This window comes from Elgaria multicarinata, chromosome 16, assembly GCF_023053635.1.
Source record: "Elgaria multicarinata webbii isolate HBS135686 ecotype San Diego chromosome 16, rElgMul1.1.pri, whole genome shotgun sequence".
Lineage (NCBI taxonomy): Eukaryota > Metazoa > Chordata > Lepidosauria > Squamata > Anguidae > Elgaria > Elgaria multicarinata.
The window spans coordinates 1,853,138-1,872,836 of NC_086186.1; the positions used below are offsets into that span (position 1 = coordinate 1,853,138).

Sequence of the window (19,699 nt, forward strand, 5' to 3'; positions counted from 1 at the left end):
TTTTGTATAGTTATCCAAAAATACGTACAATTAATTTAGGCCTCTTCCTTTTTTTTTGACTCCTTCATATGGTTTTACATTAACTGTAATTATCTAGACATTATAATTTGTATATACTTAGGAATAATATTTACTACATCATTAGCCCATATATTTAAAAAACTGTTACTGAGAGTTTTGAATGTGGGATGAGAGGATGAGAAGAAACAACAGAGAGGAAGGAGGGGGGGCATACTGTTTAAACATCCACCTGCAAATACTGTATCTTATGGTAAAATAACAACATACGTCAAAAAGGTTCTTCTTTGGGCCCTAGATCCAGGACTCATGTCGAGGATGATGTCAACTTTGCTCAGCTAAAGGAAAAATACAAAATAACTTCAGTATGTACTGCACTACTGCTTTTAGCCACAATTACCTTCCCTAAGCTTAACTCAAACCTTAACAAAAAAATGCAACTTCACCGCTTCACTGTGCTATCATAGGCATGTTTAGTCAGAAAAAAATTCCTCCAGCCAGCCATGTCTAAACATACATTGGATTACACCAAAAATGTATTTCCTGACTCTGATTTTAGAGTCCATGGTTAGAGTTAGGGTTGCTCTCTCAAATCTAAGCTGTATCTCAAAGTAATTAATGGAAACTCAGGATGTTGCCTTGGATATCACTGTATTGTTGAACTCGTGTGGTCCCATTGGAGGCAGGGAGCCAATCTACTCACTCCACAGTGCTGCTCTATCCCAGAGTTGTTACATTAATGTTGGGGTGGGCAGGTGCTAGATGATGATCTACTGGTAGCTCCCTGGATGACAGCCCACCCACCCCCATTACGTTAGAACATAAGAAGAGCCCTGAGGCTGGATCAGACCAAGAGTCCATCTAGTCCAGTATTATGTTCACACACTGACCCACCAGCTGCCCACAGAAAACCTGAGAAAGAATGCTTGGGAAAAAAGCAGGAGTGGACTTCTGTGTGAAAGGACTTGTGACTTCAGTTTTGGTACTGAGCATGAACCTGGGCTGAGCATGTCCTCACAGGCATCATATTCCTTCATTTTTAATGTATGTCCAACCATCTGAGCCACCACTTTGCATCTGGCTCCAGTTGGTGGCCCTCAGGGTTGTAGTAAAACATAAAGTAAATCCTGGAATCCTAAAGTCTGGCCACCCTTGAATTAATGTTTATGGGGGAGAAAAAACTTGGTTCCCATGTAGAATCTCCAGGTGAACACACATCTTCAGTGTACTAAAGCCATACTGATGAAACAGGGATAAACTCGAAACAAATTAAAGTTTAAAATTTGTATGTGGGTATTTGCATCTCAGATTCTGATGGTCAAGAGTTGGAGGGGTTGGTGGGTGGGTGGGTGTATTTCAGCTTGGTGGGAGCAGGAGATGCTGCCTGGGTCAATGTCCGTATTTTAGTGGGTCCTGGAAGCTTTAACAGATTATGGGAAATTTTCCGTCAGTCTCTCAAATTTAATGTGCATGTGGATATGTGCAACTCAAAAGCCAAATTCATATTTTTCTCTCCCTGATTTCAGATTAATGAAAATATTTCACTCAATTCCAGGTAAGTGAAAATATAAGTAATACCTGATGCTGCTTTGTGATAAAATACAGTCAATTTAACCCAATCCTAGAGAGTCACTGTTTTTTTTATTATCTTGCAAATAGTTACAGATTGTGTTTCCTATCTGGCCAGGGCAATATATCACACAATTTATTTCCAAACTTTCATACACGCTCTTTTGAATCAAATTTGTTCAAGCATCTTCCAGAATACTAGATACAATCAGTTGGTTGCATGAGAGGGTGGGAGGTGGGAGAGCCTCTTACCTGCCCTTCAAGCTACTTGCATTTTGGATGTGCAGCCATGGTAACTGCTCATACAAACTAGATCTCACAATTTTGCATTACAAATCGGCACGCTGAACTGATGTGAAAAAAATGCAAACGTCACTGAATCTCTAGCAGCAACTGATTGTCTCAGAGAAACATTTTGTTACATGGTGTAGGAAATAATCTTTCTATCTAGAAATGACAGGATGACTCACTTTGTTTGCAAAATGATATCACTTTACTTGGAACGTTGTCATAAAAATGTGGTGACACGTCCATTGACATAGTCAAGGGAGTAGTCAGGAGTTTTCAGAACAGGACTCCACAGCCCACTGTTGTTCCACCCTGCCCCACAGCCACGCACATCCCCTCAGAAAGGCCCCGCAGACCCAACAAATTAAAATAAAATTCAGAAATTATGCATACCCTCCTTACTCTGATAGGACTCCCTTCCCTTGCCAGTCGCTGGATGACGGCCAGCTACTCATGGCCAAAGTACAGTCATTCGGAAAGTGTAGATGGAACTGGTGTGTTGCCGGTCACACATACGCCTACACCCTTGGAAAACAATTCGTAAGTGTCAAAGTCAGTGTCGCCACAGAGCACAAAAAGATGCTAGTTGTGGACCTGCTTTTTGCTCTAAGCGGAGGTCTCCAAATTCAGTCAGTTGTACAGTTCTGCGCCAGTCTTGCCTCTGGACTAGTGTAAGAGAGGCGTGTCAGCCGAGATGATCTAACTATTCCCAAGAAACAGAAAACAGGAACATTTAGACTGTTTAGGACTATTTAACATTTTTAAAAACAACAACACCGTTGCAAAACTGGATGTGTACCCTGAGGGCCCTGTCCAGGCACCCCTGAAAGGCACACACCAGCGACTCCCCCAAAGCTGATGTGATGGACTATGTCCAGTACTTATTTGGAAAGTGTGTGGGTGGTGGTGGCGGGGGACGGGTAATACCTTGCTGCCCAGCTCATGTCAGCTTTACTTGTTGTCAAGAGCAACATAGTAAAACTGACAGTGCTGGAGATAAAGAGCACAAAGCCATAATAAAAAGATACGTAGATATAAAATTAAATTAAAAGATCCAGGGACATCAATGTATTAGGTAGGGGAGAGAGAAATGAAAAGTGGTATTTTGTTGCTGTTGACTACTTCAGTGTTTCTCAACCGGGGGCCATATGGCCCCCTGGGGCCCCCCAGGGTATTCCAAGGTGGCCACAGGTGAAAATCGTGTAAATGGGGGGCCACGGCACGAGACTAGGGGTCACAGAGGGAAGTGAGAAGTGAAGAAAGCAGAGAAGTGTCCGAGAAAAGAAAACAGAAAAGAAAACAGAAAAGTGAAGTGAACAGAGAGGTGAGGCAAGGAAATGGAAGGAAAGATAACCTCTGCTAAATGTGATCTATTTTACCTGTGTGATGTCTTCGAAAAGCTCAATTTGTTAAACAAACAACTACAGGGCAGGAATTGTGACTTTTTTTCCAAGCAAGGAGATTATTACAGGGTTTCTTGGAAAAGTCCAGCTGTATGCCACCAATATTGGACGTCGAGAATTCGCCCAGTTTTCCTCTTTGGCAGCAGTTAGTGATGAATTGAAAGATGGTGAAATAATTGTGTATGTGGATCATTTGAAGCAGCTTTATAATGATATGGAAGTTTGTATCTGCTGGACATGGATATTCCGGCCTGGGTAGTGGATCCATTTGCTGTGAATGCTGCTGATGTTGATGTTTATTTGCAAGAAGCACTCATAGAGCTACAGAGCGACATAGCAGCCAAAGTAACTTTCAGTCAAGAAAAACACCATTTTTGGATAAAGAGTACAATATCTAAAAAGTTTCCACAGCTTTGGGATAAAGCAAAATTGTTTTTCATGGCATTTCCTACTTTGTGTTTGGTAGAATCAGGTTTCAGTCGTGTGAATTATTTACTCACATTAACTGTTGTAAACCGCCCAGAGAGCTTTAGCTATGGGGCAGTATATAAATGTAATAAATAAATAAATATAAATGAATAAATAAATATTCAGCCTAACGCGGAATCACCTTAACATAATGGACAGAGGTGATCTTCGGTTATCTCTCACAGCAATAGAACCGGATATAAAAAAGCTTGTTTCTGGTCATCAGGCACAAGGGTCATATTGATCGAGAAATACTTCAAGTATAAATTTTTATGTAATTGTATTTTGTATAAATTATAAAAATTATAAATAAAACATGTTCTATTTACAAACAAAACATTTAAAGAGCTACCTTTCTACCAGTAGGGCAGGGGGGCCACAGGAAGGAAACACGGTCAGAAGGGGGCCACGGTCGCAAAAAGGTTGAGAAACACTGGACTACTTCATTCATCAATAGTGCGAGGGGGGAGACTAAGTGCTTGTCTATACGGCTTGTTTACCCCGACCTAAATGCGCATGTTCGCATTTCAGGACATATGACGCAGCTGTCAATTCGCCATAGTGCCGGGTTTTTAATGCAATAATGTGCATATTCGCAGTGACGATTTACCACAACTTTTGAATCACATCCAAGTTTGCACCGTGTTATGGTTATGTGTCTTTGGGGGAGTTAAATCGCGTTTTGACATGTGGGTGGAGCTTTGAGGGTAGGACAACGTAGCATCTACTCTGCATTTATAACTGCACATAAAAAAATATATCCAGGAAATAAATCACTGTTGCTGCTGCAGTGTGACGCTCTTTACCTACATCCGAATCCACGGAAATTCGGGTTTATATTTAATGAGGAGCAATCCCGTTGTCATATAGATGGGGACTCCAAGACGTGAGGCTCCCTCTCAATAACTGAATAGCAGCTGCATTCTCTTCTTCTGTGCTAACAGCCCCCCACCCCACCCCCAGAAGTCAGACCCAAATGAGATCTTAAGCTAAAGCCACTGAGAAAAAACACGGCAAGAAGACGTGTTGGGGGTGATGGGGGTGGGGTGGGGAGCAGAGACTAGAAACGTAAACACTTCTATCCCCTTAGGAAGAGTTCTCATCTTACAGAGTCCTCTTTTATGTCTTCACCCTAACCTTGAAATAGAAAGAATTCTCGCCTTCAAGGTGTTTGTAGTTTGGTTGGATTGATTAATGCATGTGGCACTGACAGAAGTGCTAAAGGCAAAGCTACGGGCGAGCTGAGGGGGGGCGCTACAGAGCCCCCTTTGTCCGGAGCCCCCTTTGTATGACATGCCCTTCAAAAAGTGCTTATATTTGGCAAATTGTATGTGACTCCTATATGCCATTCATATATTAAAGCTAGAAGTCAGGAGAAAGTTCCCAATTACTAGGGGTAAAACTATCTGGAACAATCTCCGTAAATTAGTTGTGAAAACACAGGTTTTTGACAGGAAAAAGGAATATGAAGGATATGTTTTTATTCTAGTGCCTCTGTTGTGGCTCTTGGGGGATTTGGGATGGTTCCTCAGCCTGTAAGGTCTTGAAGGGATGACATTTTCTTCTGCCACAACCAGAGATTGCACACCAATATTTGATGGAATGAATTAATGTCCCACTAAAATTTCCTTTAGAGAGGCTTGAAGGATAGCTTTGACCTATAAAGCCCTAAACAGCTTGAGACTTGCAGAACTAAAGGGTCACATATTTTGATTTCAGCTTGACTCCAGAGATCTCCAGAGAGCCGGATCAGAAGAACTCAACCTTCTGAGGTGAGTTGGGTGGCAAAAGAGACATGTTTTTTTCAGTTGAGATACCTTGGTCATGGAAAGTCCTCCCCATTTTCCATTCACTCAATGCTTTCCATTATGGGTTTTAGATGCTGGCTAAAAACAGTTATTTCTGCACTCTTGTAATGGGGCGAGTAATTATATTTGCTGTTACTGGGTTTAAAAGCATTTTAATGCTATTCATGAACATCCTTTTCTCCTACTGTCTTTTTCTATTGTTTTTGTTTTTAATAGGTTTATGTATACTGCTATAGTATATTAAATATGCTATAAACTTCCTGAAAAGTTGCCTTAGAAATTTATTTATTTATTTATTCATTTATATACCACCCCATAGCTGAAGCTCTCTGGGTGGTTTACAAAATTCCAAGTCCACAAAGTTCCTTGAGTTTGGTAGACTGGGTAGAACACATTGAGTGGGTTTGGAAGACCTGCTGCAGCTTGTTGTTGTGGGTTATTTCATCCATAATGAGCAGCGGTTCTTGTGGATGCCATATTGCATATCCAACCTCCACTCAGGGGTTGCTGTGTTGTACAACCCTGGCATGTAAGGTGAGGTTTAAACAACCCTCGCATAACCCTAAATCAGGCCATGGGTTTTGCGAGGGTTGTTTAACCCTCACATATACACGACCTACCTGTTCACCAAATCCGTGATATAATATTCAGTAATGATATTGGGATCGACCTTGAACAGGTTAGGAAATGTAAGTTGGCCATCTGGTATCCGAAGTTCAAGCAGGACCACAAAATGGCTTCATATCTCAAGGAATTAACCTTTTTCCCTGTCAGGCGAGCGTTTATGCAATTAAGATTTCAACAGATGCCTACGGAACTCCTGAAGGGGAGATATGGTAACTGTCCCGTAAGTGAGCGTTTATGCATATGTGGAGCAGGCCAAGTTGAGGACTTGGCTCATTATGTTCTTCACTGCCACTTTTATAAATCACCACGGACCAAATTCATCCTCCCCTTTATAAACTTCCTTGAAGGCCACACGGAAGAGTTCAAAATCAGGTGGTTGCTGGCAGACACAGACAACTTTATAAGCTACAGGGTGGCCCTATTTGCCCTAGCAGCATTAAAGTTAAGGAGAGCTTTTGTGGTGGGTCTGGATTCTGACCTTGGGTAAGGTGGACAATAACACAAAGAGTATGGCATTGATTCAAGATAATGTGTTTTATTGCTGCTCTATTTTGCTTAATGTGTTAACTTGTTTTACCATTTTAACGATTTTAATCAGATTAATGTTTTAATGTTTTAATGTTTTATGATGTTGTGATGGCCATTGGCTATAAACAATAAAGAAATTAAATGAAAATGACCCTCACATAAACCACGCTTGCCGGGTTCTCACAACACAACAACTCCCGAGCAGGAGTTGCATATTCAAAATGGCGGCCGTACACATACCGCAGCTTCACTGTGAGTTAAATAATACATAATGGACTGTTGTATTCTCCAAAAAACCCATGCATTCTACTCTCCACCCCATCTGCTATGAGCAAATGGTGAATGGACTTGTGTAGATTCAGATGTCTTAATAGTACTTTTGCTCTTTTTCTTCATCGCTGCCAAATCTGCCAAACCCACGCCAGCACAATTATCACTGTGACCTGCTCCTGTTAACTTCCTCTTTCAGCTGTGATCAATTAGATGGTATAGCCAGTAATGGCATGTTGTGAATTACAGTTGTAAGAACTTTAGTTTGTATAAGTTAGTTACTTCTTGTTTTCATATTTTTGTTTTCTTTATATGCTACTCTGGTAACCATACCTACATAGAAAACCATCCCTGAGGCCTCTCTGATACATATAGGGAGGTGTATTGTTACAACAAGATTACATTAACTGATTACAGTCAGGTTTAACTAGAGTGAGAGAGGATACCACACGTAAGCTATTTTTCTTTGTCAACGGATTGTTATCACTTCTCAAAATCAGTATTCAAAGAGTAGAAATGACAGCTATAAAACTTGGAGATAATAGGCCAGAGTAAAAGTGACATGATTTGATCACCAGCTTTTCTTTTTCTTTTTTCTTTTAACTCTTGAGACACTTGCTCCTGCATATGTAACTCTAAGATGGGAGTCCTAAATATATTTACTTAGAAGTCTCATTGGAATGTATATCCAAGTAATACCATCTTTGGTAAATGGATGGTGTTGCTTTCCTTTAGAACACAGTAAATAATGTGACAAATCACCAGCTAGACCACAGTACACAGTAGTAGCTTCCTGACTGTTAGAGCAGTACGACAATGGAATCCGTTACCTAGGGAGGTGGTGGGCTCTCCCACACTAGAGGCCTTCAAGAGGCAGCTGGACAAGCATCTGTCGGGGATGCTTTAGGGTGGATTCCTGCATTATTATTTATTTATTTATTTATTTATTTATTTATATAGCACCATCAATGTACATGGTGTTGTACAGAGTAAAACAGTAAATAGCAAGACCCTGCCGCATAGGCTTACATTCTAATAAAATCATAATAAAACAATAAGGAGGGGAAGAGAATGCAAACAGGCACAGGGTAGGGTAAACAGGCACTGGGTAGGGTAAAACTAACAGTATAAAGTCAGAACAAAATCAAGTTTTAAAAGCTTTAGGAAAAAGAAAAGTTTTTAGCTGAGCTTTAAAAGCTGCGGTTGAACTTGTAGTTCTCAAATGTTCTGGAAGAGCGTTCCAGGCATAAGGGGCAGCAGAAGAAAATGGACGAAGCCGAGCAAGGGAAGTAGAGACCCTTGGGCAGGCGAGAAACATGGCATCAGAGGAGCGAAGAGCACGAGCGGGGCAATAGTGTGAGATGAGAGAGGAGAGATAGGAAGGAGCTAGACAGTGAAAAGCTTTGTAGGTCAACAGGAGAAGTTTATAATGGATTCTGAAGTGAATTGGAAGCCAATGAAGAGATTTCAGAAGTGGAGTTACATGGTCAGAGCGGCGAGCCAAGAAGATGATCTTAGCAGCAGAGTGGTGAACAGAAACCAACGGACTGATGTGAGAAGAAGGAAGGCCAGTGAGAAGAAGGTTGCAGTAGTCGAACCGAGAAATAACCAATGCATGAACAAGAGTCTTGGCAGAAGAGACAGACAAAAATGATCGAATCCTGGCAATATTATACAGAAAAAAACGACAGGATTTAGCTACTGCCTCAATATGAGGAATAAAGAAGAGCGAGGAATCAAATATAAAGCCAAGACTACGAGCTTCCTTGACTGGAGTAAGTGAAATATCATTGACAGTAAGAGAGAAAGAGAGATGAGGAGAAGGTTTAGGAGGAAAAACAAGCAATTCAGTCTTTGCCATATTAAGTTTCAAATGACGATGAAGCAACCAAGCTGAGATATCTGAAAGACATGCCGAGATACGATCGTGAACATCAGGAGAAAGATCCAGAGATGAAAGATATAATTGTGTATCATCGGCATACAGATGATATTGGAGGCCATGAGATTGAATAAGATTACCCAAGGGCAACATGTATAAAGAAAACAACAACGGACCAAGCACCGAGCCTTGCGGAACCCCTACTGAAAGGGGAAAAGAAGAAGACGAGCTGCCATTAGCCAACACGCTGAAAGAGCGACCCGCTAGATAGGAGGCAAACCAGTTATAGACAGAGCCACAAAATCCAAGGTCATGAAGGGAATCTAAAAGAAGATCGTGATCAACCGTGTCAAAGGCTGCAGTTAGATCAAGGAGAATAAGAACGGAATAAAGGCCTTTAGACTTGGCAGTAAGAAGATCATTGGTAATCTTAGTAAGGGCTGTTTCAGTGGAATGCAAAGGACGGAATCCAGATTGAAAAGGATCCAGAGCAGAGTTGCTAGAAAGAAAATCAAGACAACGAGAGTAGACCACACGCTCCAGGATCTTTGAAACAAACGGCAACAAAGAGACAGGTCGGTAGTTAGACAGAGATAGCACATCAAGAGTAGGTTTCTTGAGAATAGGAGAGACTGTAGCATGTTTAAAAGCAGAAGGAAATGAACCAGAGGACAGAGAAAAATTAATAATATGAAGCAAGGAAGGGAGGATAGCAGGGATAAGATTAATAAAGACGCGAGAAGGAATCGGATCACGAGAACAAGTGGAAGGCTTCGAAGAGCGCCTTGTAGACAGTTCATCAGCTGAGACCGAAGGAAACGCAGAGAAATTTGCAGGAGGAACTGACAGATGAGGAACAGGAACTGGAAGAGGAGCAGAGCTGGCCAGATCAGAGCGAATAATTTGGATTTTAGCATTGAAGAAAGAGGCAAAGTTATTAGCAGACAGAGAGGCGGGGAGAGATGCTGGATTAGGCTTCAAAAGAGAATTGAAGGACGCAAAGAGCCGCTGAGGATGCCTAGCATTTGACTGGATCAACGTTGAGTAATACTGCTGTTTGGCCAATGAAATGGCAGAAGAGAAAGAAGAGAGTACAAATTTGTAATGGACAAAGTCCGCCCAGTCCCTGGTCCTATGCCAAAGGCGTTCAGCTGCCCGGGAACGAGAGCGAAGGTAGCGGAAGAAAGAGGTGAGCCACGGTTGGGGTTGAGAAGGGCGAACTATCCGAGTTGTAGATGGAGCAAGATTATCAAGAGTTGAAGATAAGGAGGAATTAAAGAAGGAGACAGCTGAGTCCAAGGAGACAGCCGAAAAGACAGAAGGAAGAGAGGAGGCTAGAGACTGAGAAAAAGCCTCATAATTGATAGATTGCAAGTCACGACAAGAGCGAGAAGTGGGACGTGAAGGAGGAGGATTATGAGTAATATTGAAAGAAACTAGGTGATGATCTGACAACGGAAAGTGAGCAGTAGAAAAGTCCAAAACAGAGCAATTCCGAGTGAGAACAAGATCCAGACAGTGTCCAAGGGAATGTGTGGGTACATCAGACCAAAGCTTAAGATCATAAGAGGAAGATAATGAGTGAAATCCTAGAGCTGCAGCGTCTTGAGGGTCATCCACTTGAACATTGAAATCACCCAAAATAAGAGTAGGACAGTTATCAGAGAGGAAAAAGGACAGCCACGAATCAAAATCAGAGATAAATTTTGAGGACGAGCCTGGGGGTGCGATACAGAACTGCAATCCGCAGTCGCAGTGGAGTGAAAAGCCTCACCACATGTACCTCAAAGGAGGAAAAACAATGTGACGGTGGAATGGAAAGAGGCTGGAACTGGCACAAACTAGATAATAAAAGACCCACACCACCACCCCGACCCTCTGGGCGACTAGTGTGAGAGAAAGAGAGTCCTCCAAGAGAGAGGGCAGCAGGGATGGCAGTATCATGGGCGGGAAGCCAGGTTTCGGTAAGAGCAAGGAGGTGGAGAGACCTAGAGATAAATAAGTCCTGAATGACAGGGGGCTTAGAAGCAACAGAGCGACAGTTCCATAAGGAACACGAGAAAGGCAGCTGAGAAGAGGGAAGACACTGAATGGGAACTAAGTTAGGAGAGATGAAATTGGAACAAGCCATAAGGAACAGATATGAGGAGAAAAGAATTGAGAGGAGAAAATGAGAAGATTGTGTCCTGAATCAGAAAGTAGCAGCGACCGGACCACGGCTGGGGTTTATCCTCCGGAGTAGAAGTTCCGCTTGACCGGCTTCGCGCCCACAGCAGAGAGCCTCCAGCAAACTGGAAGCTGGAAAACCTAAAAGAGGCGGAGCAGATGCTAAAATTCAAACAGACCAATCAATGTTGCTCAACAGCTTCTCTGCTGGGCTTAATTGCAGCTGCTCTTCAAGCTGCAAACTGGAGGCTGGAAAACCTAAAAGAGGCAGAGCAGATGCTGAAATTCAAACAGACCAATCAATGTTGCTCAACAGCTTCTCTGCTGGGCTTAATTGCAGCTGCTCTTCAAGCTGCAAACTGCAAACTGGAGGCTGGAAAACCTAAAAGGCGGAGCAGATGCTGAAATTCAAACAGACCAATCAATGTTGCTCAAACAGCTTCTCTGCTGGGCTTAATTGCAGCTGCTCTTCAAGCTGCAAACTGCAAACTGGAGGCTGGAAAACCTAAAAGAGGTTGAGCAGGGGGTTGTTCTCGATGGCCTTGTAGGCCCCTTCCAACTCTGCTATTCTATGATTCTATAATATAGCATTCTAGTACAATTGATAAGCATAGCCAATCACTGTCAATATGATCCCTCATAGGTATTAATACAGGAGTTGATACTTGGTAATAGTGATTGGTTTTATTAATTTATTTTTGCATTTATATCCCACCTTGTTTCCTCCAAGAAACCTAAGGTGGCATGCAGAATCCTCCCCCTCGCCATTTTATCCTCACAACAACCCTGTGAGGTAGGTTGGGCTGAGAGTCTGTGACTGAAACAAAGTCACCTAGTGGGTTTCCATGGCTGAGTGAGGATTAGAACCCAGATCTCCTGAATCCTAATCCAACACTTTAGCCACTACACCACACTGGTACTATTCTCTTAAAAAATTAAACACAGAACTCACCCACAAGTATAGTAGTTATATTTATTTTACACAATAATATAAAATCCCTCCTGAACCACATTTCCAGGATGTCCATCTTCCCCTGGACCACTTTCACAGAGAAGGAGGGAGGAGAGGTGTCATCGGAAAACTGAGAAGTGGAGGGCGGTAACAGACCAGAGAACCTCGTGAATTCAGTTTCAAAGAAGCTCTTGCAGGGGGTGTTACAGTGGTGGATGGGACCTGACGGCAATTGGGCAGGGCCCAAATGCAAGACATAACAGCACATTGCACTTGTGCAGGTCTTTTACTCCACACGTAGCTCAAGAAAGTTATGTCAAATTGTTCCTCCCCTTTTTGTAATTTAATAGAAGATATACATTCTGCTACCCATTTTCTTGCACTCTCAATCTGACCCCAGTCCACACCACCACCCAGAGGGAAGGAGAATCCTCTTTTTTCTCCTCTCTCTTGTCATGTGTGGACAGAACAGGTGAACAAGCAGGAAGAGGGAAGAGAGTCGCAGGGTGGGGGGGCAGGGGGGCAGATGGGCTCCAGGGGTGGGCTGTGAGCCTCCTGCTGTGCCGTGGGCTTCAGCAGTTACCCAACACTGCCAATCCCCTAGTGCAGGCTCTGCACATTAAGAACTAACTTTTCACAAGCAACTGGGGTTTGACTTTTAAAGAAATGGTTGAAAACAAATTTCTTTGCCTTGCTAATGCCACAACTCTCAGCTGCTACTTTGTAAAAATGGTAATTTCTCTTCTTGAGAATGAAGAGAATAGCTTACTAACATGCTGCCTATAGCTATACCTGTGGGTGAGAAAGAAAGCAACTATTGATTAACAAAAGTGTTGTTCTGAGTCTTGAAGGGAAAGCTCAGCAAATTAATTGACAAGGTACATTCTTTCTGACACATATATTCATGCTGAAATTATTTGGACAAAGTTAAAGGTGAGCAAGAAGGTACTGAAGACGAGCTCAGTAAATACACATGTATTTTAGTCATTTTACAAATGTGGAGTTCTGGAGGTTAGCACATGAAGTAGTCAGTCTACATGGGAGACATTTCCAAGGAGTGCCTGTGTGCGTGTCTCTGAATGTAGTATACTGAAGGGTGAAAAAGTTATTTCACTTAACAAATGAACAACAAAAAATCATTCACCAGCAACAAATAGACAGCAGAAAGCTACAATTGCATTCATTCAGTTGTACTCAAAATATTGCAGTTTGCAATAAAAATGATAGAATCTCATGTAGCACTTTAAAGATAAACAGTTTTATTATGGCCTGAACTTTGTTGGTCTACAGTAAGAAGAAGAAGTGGACTGTAGTCCATGAAAGCTTTATGCCAAAGTGCCACAAGACTCTTTGATGTAACTGAGTAATGTAGCCACTCCTCTGGAAATAGTTAATTTAGAATAATACATTTAGAGTATTAAAAAAGATAAATGTGCAAAAACTAGTGGTGGTTCAAAATATTTTGTTCAAAACTTAATAGTATGTATAGCATATTCTCTCTTAACCCTAGCAGACTTCACTAAGCAAGGTTCTTAAGTTGGTCACATTATTATGTTGGTTATGTTTTTCTGTCTATCTAAGCATATCTGTTATGCAAAAATAAGTGCCTTGAAAGATTTGAAATTTGTTAGTATTTCTCTTTAAAACATAGACCACTTGGGATACTACACATCTTTCCCTGGAAAGATTCACAGAACAGGAAGCCTTTTGATACGTCAAACCTGCCAAAGGTAGCTAAAGCTATCTCCTTTCCAAAATACTTTCCTAATCCCCTTCCTAGCACAAAGACAATAAGAGGGGTTTTCTCTAGCCCAGGGTGGGTAACCATTTGGGGTCTGAGGGCTACATACAATAGTGGCTGGTGGGATAGGGGGTCACACAGGTACACACACACGTGCGTGCATATATTATCCACACAAATATCTCAGCAGTGCAGCGGTGGGGATGTTTCAGGCTGCTGCTGTTTCCTCTCTGTCTCCGCCTCAGCAGATTGCTGTTTCTATGCTGTGAATAGGGGTCTGCATCAGGATTGGTGGGAGGAGGGTGAGGTTAAAGCCTCCCCACCTCACCCATCCTGACACAGACTGCTGTTTCTTTGCTGCTAATATCAGCGAGGAAACAAGGAAACGGCAACCTCTGCTTTGGGATCACGAGGAGGAGGGAAAAGCTTTAACCTCGCACTCCTGACACAGATCGCTGTTTCCTCGCTGCTAAGAGTATGGGGAAGCAACAGTCAGTATGAAGATTGCTAGGGATGTGGAGGCTGGAGAGACATTCCCGGTGATCCTGATGCAGATTACGGTTTCCTTGCGGCTAATAGCTTTAACCTCGCCCTCCTTGGCGATCGTGTTTCCCCCGCTGTTATTAACAGCGGGGAATCAGCAATCTGTTCTCACCCCCAGCTGATGCCTGATTAGCTGTGCAGCAGGGAAAAGTTTGTGTTGTGCGGTGGTGGAGGGGGTACCTACCCCATGGTTCTATGGGCTGCTGAGTGCAGCCAAGGGCAGCATGCCACCCATGGTTTGCTCATATGTGCTGAAGCTTATCTCACGGGATTGGCTAAACATGTTTACCTGGGTTGCTTAGCCCCTGTCTATCCACCATAAAAATGAAATAAGATTCCTTAGAAAAAATAAGAAACAGGAAAATTGAGGTACAAAGAATGTGGCGGCCAGATTGATAGCTGGAACAGGAGGTTTGAGCATATAACACTGATTCTGGCCTGCTTGCATTGGCTGCCTATATGTTTCTGAGCCCAATTCAAGGTGCTGGTTTTAACCTATAAAGCCCTACATGGCTTGGGACCCCAATACTTGATGGAACGCTTCTCCCAACATGAACCTCCCCGTACACTGCCTACTCAGAGGGAAGCTCGGAGAATGGCAACAAGGGAGAGGGCCTTTTCGGTGATCCCCCCCCCCCCGACTATGGAATGATCTCCCTGATGAGGCTCGCCTGGCGCCAACACTGTTATCTTTCAGGCGCCAGGTCAAGACTTTTCTCCCAGGCATTTAACAGCATTTAACAACGCTAAGTTCGTTTTCTAACGGAAGTCAGAACTGTTGTTTTGTTGGTTTTATGTTTCTGATGGTTTTTAAATTTTGTATACTTTTTAATGTTTACTGTTTTAACCTTTGTGAACCGCCCAGAGAGCTTCGGCTGTGGGGTGGTATATAAATGTAATTAAATAAATAAATAAATAAATAAATAAATAATGAGGTCAAACAGGCTAGAAAGGTTTCAAGGCTGTGAGAGAAATGGAACAAGCTCTGTCCTGGGCAAAGGCATGGAAGGAACTGGAGAGGAGGAGTCAAGGTCACCATTACTAAGGCAAAAGATCTTGGTTACATCCCTGGTTTCCCCTGGATAACAGGGAATATAGTGATTGGATGCACCATATGAGCACATCCAGTCCCTCAAATAGGTGCCATGTGAATGCCCTGATAACCACGCCTCAAGTATTCATCATTCTCATAGCAGCCACTGCTGTATCTATAGATGTGTGACAGGGCCTTTTGAGTTGTGGCACCCAAACTGTGGAATGTTCTATTCTGGTAAGCCTGATTGCTACCCTCTTCATGGGTGTTTCAAGTACTGTCAAAACATTTGTTTCATTGTGCTTTTGGTTTCATTTGGTTTTTTCTCTCTGATTTTAATATTTCACTGCTGCTTTTAGTTCCATTCTTTGTTTAATTGTTCTATTCATTGTGTATTGATATTTGTGAACCACGTTGGAGCTCTATGACTGAAAGGTGGGATATATTGTTCTATATCTATACCTATATTTATTAATGAAAAGGTAATACCTGAATTCTAATACATATACCAACATATGCATATATTTTGCACCAAAACAAAAAGTCTGGACTGGAGCCCCCTTAAAAACTGACAAATTTATTACAATATAAAGCTTTCATGGCAGGGGCTGGATTTTCTCTTTGCTACATTACAAATCAGCTCCAGTGGCCTTATAGCCCTTCATACAGTTTCAATTCCAGATCATCTATTCATAAAGTTTTTTCCCCAAAAGGATATGAGCGAACAACCCTTGGAAGAGCCCTGAAGTATTTTATTTCAGTGAGCTTGTTTGCCATGAATCTGCTTTGTACTGGAATTACAATGGCATATGTGTCCATTACAGCTGGAAAGTGTGAAAATACCCTTTGTGAATATATTTTTCAGGAATACTTAGGAAACTAATTCTTCTATAATTGCAATACTTGCTTAAAGAATGAGTAAAGAATGAGCCCTCTTACTCATAAATCTTGCTAAATAGTGTATGTCTTGCATAATATAGTCACCTCCACCTGCAATCATTCTTCAGCTATCTTCATCAATACCTAATGCCTGAATCTTCTAAAGGACATAAGAGATGCTGTTAGAAGAACTAGCTACAGTTAAACCAATAAAGGCCATGGCCTTTATTGTTTGCAATACAGAAAAATATCTAAAATTACAACAGACATTACAGACCTCAAATAGGATTTTGAATATTATATGCCAACCATGCATATTTGCTTACTTAGTTTACAATATTTTGCCTTAATTAAGTATTCAAAATATTAAAACAGTAAGTAGTTAATAAACTAAACATGTGAATCATTAAGTGCTTAGCATGCGTTAGGCACATCAGTGTAGAATATGTCCGGATGTCATAGAATGAGCAGTTCCCTAGGTATGTAAGACTATATGATGTCCTGCCCATATGTGGCTTTTCTTAGGCAGATTTAACTGCAAGCGCTATGCTGAATGCTCCATCATGAACTAAGGCCTTAGCTAGACCTAAGGTTTCTCCTGGGATCATCTTGGGGTTATCCCTGCCTGTTCCTGGGATCCCCTGTGTGTCATTTACATGAACAGGGATGACCCTGGGACGATCCCGGGATAAACCTTAGGTCTAGCTAAGGCCTAAGTCTGTCTTGCTTAACTTTTGCTGTCAAAAAGCTTGCACAGGTGTAAGCAGATGTGCAGACCTAGACAGGAACACAAATGTTTAAACATGTTTGCTTGTAAATGCCCCACGCCCCAAGTTCAATGGGACTTACTTTCAAGTAAGTGAGCACAGGATTGCAACTCTAATTGAATGTGTAGATTTTATCACTGTTAGGGAAACAAATAAGAAGGAAATAGATTAATGCAGTGTTGTCTGCCAGGAACCATGAAACTGAACAGGATAATGATTGAAATGCTAATTGTGCACTAGAAATAAGAAAAATAGTATTGGATAGAGAGAGCATGGCCATATTTTGGAGAGGAGAAGAACTAAAGCTAATATAGAGAATAGGTTCCTTTTCTCCTTAACACAAACCAAAACAGTTCATATTGTCTTGTACATTTTGGCCATCACTGTAGGTTTCCAGCAGTTGATGAGCATCCTGGACACTCTTGTGCTTATAACAGACTAAACAAACTCCCTCATGAAAACCAGCTGGATTCAGTCGGGCTGCATGAGTGCAACTGAGAACAGCTGTCTCATTATTTCTGAATGCCTGATTTCATACTGGAATCTGAAAATTAGTCGACAGATGTATAAACTCACATGTACAGTACTCGGGGAACTCCCTAAAGAGTTTTCAGAAGCATTCCCATATACATTAAATGTATCAAGGGCAGTGAATGTTCCTAAGTCGATGGGCCATAGATTAACATTTTTACACATCTAAGAGTCACAGCACTGTTCCAGTGTTTCTTGTGGCTTCTCCCTCCTCAACACGACAGCGGAAGGGAAGCACGCTCTGACCATTGGCCAGGGGACCAACGGACAATGGGAATTTGTGCCCTTTGCTTCCCAAGAACCTCATCATGGCAAGAGGGAGATCAGCCTGGCCTCCCTGGCCTCCTCCCTCCCAGAAAGAGCATACAGTTGTCTTGTGACTGTAAAGCTGAAGGGAAGCACACCGCGAATCTAATGCATGATCTAATGTAAGGTGCCTTGAGCATCATGTGATTGGAGAGCAGAATATAAATCCTCTAAAAGAATAAGTGTTGCATTCAGAGATAGTGATGCTTAGAGTAAACCCATTGAAATCAAGTCATGATTCACTTATGCCCCATTAATTTCAATAGGTCTACCCTAAGCATGATTATATTTATTATTTAAGAGTATTTTTATCCTGCACCTCAGCCCAAAAGGCTCGGAGTGGCTTACAATTGATCAGTAAAGCAGACTGTCCCTGCCCTCAGGCTTGCATTCTAAAAAAGACATGAAACACAAGGAAAAGGGGATGGGGAGGGAAGAGGAAGAAAAGAAAAAGAAATTAAGGAGACTGTTCAAGCTGGTGGGAAGGCCCTGCTCCCCCCTCTCATCGCCCAATGGAGAGGCAGACCCACAGCTCCTTCTCCCCCCCCCCCAACAGGGTCAAGATAACAGTTAGCCCTGTGGTGTGTGTGTGTGTGGCCAAATCACCTGCTTATGCCTAGATCCAACCCTAAATATTATGCCTCCCCCTCTTTGGGAGATTCCCCTCAAAACCATCCATCCCGTACCCCAGTACCTGCTTCTCCCTTCATCAGCCAACTCTCTGCTCCTTCCATTCGTTATCATTAGAATGCATTATATCTGGCAAACGTTAACTATGGAACAACATACAACCAAACGAAGTGTGCAGCCCTATGCATGTTTTGACTGAAGAAGAAGAAGAAGAAAAATCCTATAACTTCCAGCATTTCCCAGACAGCACGGCAAGCTTGCTGGCTGGGGAATGCTAGGATTTGTAGAATGTTTTCGCAAAAACACTTTAATTCCCTCAGATACAGTAGGCATATATCAAGGAAATGTTAACAATTAATTTTATCAAACTATCACCATTCTTAATTTTTATTTTTTAATGAAATGTTGTATTCAGTTAATTTGTTCTACTTAGCTTGGCGCTCAGCCTGTGGAAATGGGTATTCTTTACTCCCATGGTGTAATCTTTTTCAAACATCCACAAGACAATCTGCTGAATCAACGTAATCTCTAATCTCTGTCATTTAATCTTGCAGCTGCTCTCTCTGTGTGGTTATGTAATCCGCCTAGTGTGATAGAGGAACAAACAGGCAACATTTTTGTATTGAAGAATGTGTTTTTAAAGCTTTTATCTTTCACCCCTACCTCCCCCAAAGAGTTTTGACAATATGCCCCATGTGTAGTAGTGATATGCTGGTTATACTTTCAGGCCTGCATGTAATTTGAAGGAAACAGAGCCAATTACAACAAGAAGTTGCTCTGCAAGAGAGAACGCCATGTTAAAAAATAAATGAAGGCATCCCGCATCATAATCTCCCTCTTCATTTTGTCTAACCCATCCCTAATGGCAGCAACTGTCATGCTGACGTCTAAAATACCTTGATACAATGCTGCTAATATCTGAGTGAGAAAATAACAGTTAATTCTTAAAGCTTGATCCTAAATGTGATCCAGAGGGAGAGGAGGGTAAGAAATAAAATAAATTATTATCATCATCATCATCATCATTATTATTATTCAGAAGTTAGGATTTCAGCTTTAGGCTCAGGGGAGCATCCCCCCTCATAACATGATAGGTGCAATAGGACCCCTGTGGAACTAGGTCAGGGGTCTCCAACATGGCGCCCACAAACACCATGGTACTCAGGGGGACCTCCAAAGGTGCCCACAAAGCTCTCCCCTCCCTGCTCCTTCAAAGAAATTGTTTTAAGAAAAACCTTGCAAAATGTTAGGGCAATCTTCTTTCTCTCCCTTTCTAGCTTCTGTCTTTGC

At 42.0% G+C, this 19,699-nt stretch overlaps 1 protein-coding gene across 14 annotated transcripts in view; it reads right to left on the minus strand.

The window, feature by feature from the left end:
* The window catches only part of NRG4 (neuregulin 4), a 64,383-nt gene that overhangs the window by 19,846 nt on the left and 24,838 nt on the right, over positions 1-19,699 (minus strand). For 2 of the 14 annotated variants that reach the window (XM_063142535.1, XM_063142540.1), the window contains exons 2-4: positions 17,025-18,993; positions 2,269-2,578; positions 289-356 (exon numbers count right to left, since the gene is read on the minus strand). The exons of 2 other annotated variants lie outside the window; for them this stretch is intronic. The gene's annotated coding sequence lies outside the window, so the exon portion shown is untranslated. Of the gene's footprint in view, positions 1-288; positions 357-2,268; positions 3,984-17,024; positions 18,994-19,699 lie in introns of those variants that run through there. 10 more of the 14 variants (XM_063142543.1, XM_063142537.1, XM_063142541.1 and 7 more) reach the window with 10 other exon arrangements.